Here is a 3,757-nt window from a genome sequence, read left to right on the forward strand (position 1 = left end):
GAAAAACTACGTTGCCAAAGAACAAATGATAACTTTAGAAGATATAGATCGTTAAGGAATAAGAATAAGGCTACACGGAGAAAAAGACAGATACATTTAGGAAACAGACTGTAAGTTATCCAGAAAATTTACTTTTAAAAAAGACGACAAATTTGAAGCCATCAATATCAACATACTCCAGTAATATAAAATATAACGGATTGGTTTAATCATTTTTCAACACTGCATAGTGACCATACAGGGTTTGATTGTGATATTAACATTTGTATGTCAAACACATTTTAAATGGATTTTGATGATGATTACAACAGGAAAATAAGCAATGCTGAACTTGTAAAACCTATCAGCAATCTTAGAAATGGGAAAGCTCTAGGTTTAGATCAAACTTTTCGGGAATATGTGAAAGCAGGACGATGTTACTTTATTCCTTATCTCCTTGATTTATTCAATTATCCCTTTTAAAAATCCGGATTCGTTGAACATAGGTATAATCCTTCCTCTGCATAAAAGTGGTGACGATAACTATAGGGGCATAACTTTAATAAATGTATTAAGCAAACTCGATTCATCAATCATTAATAATAGATTAACGATTTGGGCAAATAGTTTTAAGAAAATAACAGAGGAACACAAGCTGGCTTTTGCGATGGTTACTCTACATCTGATAATACTTTTGTTTTGAATGATCTAATCGACAAGCATTTGTCTACACGTAAAGATAGATTCTACGTCGCTTTCATAGATTTAAAAGAAACAACGTTTGATTCCGTAGATACACAATATTTACTATATTCCTTGAATAAATAGGTCTAAAAGGAAATCTTATGTTATCTTTTACGCATATATGCATATGATTAAAACGGTGACATATACATGCCAGAAAGATCATTAAATGAACTCGGGTGATTGTCTAATGACATATTCTTTAACATATTTGGTGTAAAGATTAAGCCTATTTTATCATACGGAGCAGAAATTTTTGGCACCAATGCCTTTGATCCACTTGAGAAAAAAAATTCAGAATTATGCATGTAAAAGATTTCTTGGTTTACCGTCACAAACTCCAAATGCAGTGGCTGTGGGAGAATGTGGTAGATATGTTGATTTAGTTGTGCAATGTATAAAATATTGGCTTAGATTAATATGCATGTCAGATAATAGAATACCATAAAAGTTGTATACTATGTCAAAACACTTAGCTGAATGTGATAGGAGAAATTGGGTAACAAATATTAGAGAATCTTTATGTTTGATAGGCCTTGGAGAAGTTTGGTTCTCTCAAGGAGTTGGTAATATTGATTATTTAATAATTATGATGAAACTAAGATTAAGAGATATTTCGTTTCAAGAGTGGAAAACAAAATTAAGACAATATTCGATAGTTACAGTAAATACAAATTTTCATTAAATGCTGAACCATATGTGTATTGCAAAAATTATTTATAGGATTAGGAACATCAATACGGACAGCGACGGCTTGAAGAGGGTATCAAGAGAAACAGGCCTGTGAATAACACCCTGTGTCACCAAAAGAGTCCTTAGTCCTGTAGGTGAAAAAAAATGGTATAAATCGTGTTGTTTGATGTCAATAGGATCAGTATTTGAAGTGAATTTCTGGGATGTTAATTGATGATGGTTTATAATCCTGAATTAATAATTGCAAATCATTGAAATTACTCCTCAGTCCTCTGCAATTCCATTGGATAATATTAAAAGAGCTACTCATGATAGTTCAACTGGTGAACTTGAACGTGAGGGAGGACCACCCCATGTAAGGAGCAGGAGTTGGACAGTTGGGCAGTGCTCTCAACTGGCTATATTTGTTTTAGGGTGTCATGATCTTATCAAGATTCTGCTCCTGGTTCGGATGGTTTTAGTCTCTGGTTTTGATGTTCCTGGTACAGTGATAATGGGATCGAGTAGGATCTGTTGATGATAAACCCACAAGATCGAAGTCTGACACTGTACATGTGCTTCGGTAAGTCAAGTAGAAGAAACTGCAGCTGCAGCTGAATAAGATTTATTCAATGGAGTTTCCGATGACAGAGGTACTAACCTGTTTCTTCATGATATGTTGTTTTTTTATATTTTGAAAATGTTTGTTTCAAGTTGAAGCCATTTACATAATTTGGAAGATGGCATGTGCTCTCTGCTGCAGTTTGAACAATGGATGGTGTTTGTGCACTCGGAGCTGTCATGAGATCCACCACAATAGAAGCATGCCGCGTTGTTATGGCAATACTCCAGATCAACTGGGCCAATCGTTGGTTGACGTTTGAAACAACATCAACAAAGCTGTTATTAATCATCTGGTGTCGTCAGTGGACAGGCGCTTCCTCGTCTGTATCGACGCAAATGGTGGTCACACTCGATATTGACATTGTTAATTGAGTTGTTAATACGGGTACCACACCTCTTTTGAGATATGCTTGTGGTTTTGACACAGGGATCCATCCATGGTTCGACCCAGAATTTGTTGCGGGTGTCATCGAAAATTCTTTTGAATAGGTCTGCAAACAGACATCAGACGTATCCAGGTCAACAAACCTGATCTTTTAAAAGGCTTCATTTCTGAGATTGCAAAGAGTCGTGCATAACTTTGAGTTTTTGAGAATCCACATGGTATTAATTCAGATTGTAAGTAATGTCTTGAATTTATAAAACATGGGACAGTTGTTCGTTTATTATATTTAGATATTCAAAAATACTAAAAGCAATATCAATAAAAAAACAATTTTTTTTTTAAACAGCCATTGAAGAATAAAATATGCGAAAACGTTATTTTTATATGGAAATATCTTGGTAAATCGAATACGGTTCGCCCAACAGACGGGGTACCTGTCGCATTACAGTCAACAGTCTAATATCCTGCTTGTCATGGATGATTTTAATATTTCTTGTTATGGTACAAATATGCATACAATAGAGAGGCATTTACAAATCAGTCTCAATAACATTCGCAATTGGTCCCTTGAAACAGGCTTAAATCTTCTAAATAAAAACATAAATGTAAACATTTTTGCCGAAAATATATGCCACATAAGGACCCTGACTGATTTGAATGACACCCCTATCGCTGTTGTAAAGGAGGCCAAATTCTTGGGACCATTTAACTTTCCTTCCGCATATTAAATACTTTAAAGCTAAATGTCTGAAGCACTCGTACTTGTTGAACGTAGTTTCTACTTCTAAGTGGTGAGGGGATCAGACACTTGTACAGGTTACTGATCCGTTCAGAACTTGATCGCGGCTCCATCGTCTATGGTGGAGCATGTAAATGTAATTTACAGAAACTACATACCATCCATCATAGGGGCGTGAGGCTTTGCCTTGGAGCATTTCGAACTTCTCCCATTCATAGTCTGTATGTGTAGACGGATGAGCCTTCCCTTAAACAATGCTGTCTGAAATAATCCTTACAATACTTCAACAAATTATATTCTAATCCGTCAAATCCAGCTTTTGATTGCGTATTCAATCATCTCTACGAAGATATTTCCAATAAGAAATCATCTCTTGTTGCACCACTCGGAATCAGAATCAAATCTGCTACTAAAATGAACCTTCAAGATATAGCTCCCATCCAACCGTTGTCACAACCTCCTTGGCAAATGGTAAGGCCAAATGTAGACTACACATTAATATCACGTTTTGTCACACCTACAGTCAGTCTGCCTCACTGACACTATGGTTCTGAGTAAGGTCACGAAGATCACAAAGAAGATATATGAATACGACTTGCATTTTCTTTTGTCAA

Source organism: Haliotis rufescens, unplaced genomic scaffold (assembly GCF_023055435.1).
Source record: "Haliotis rufescens isolate VD_foot unplaced genomic scaffold, xgHalRufe1.0.p SCAF_43, whole genome shotgun sequence".
Taxonomy (NCBI): domain Eukaryota; kingdom Metazoa; phylum Mollusca; class Gastropoda; order Lepetellida; family Haliotidae; genus Haliotis; species Haliotis rufescens.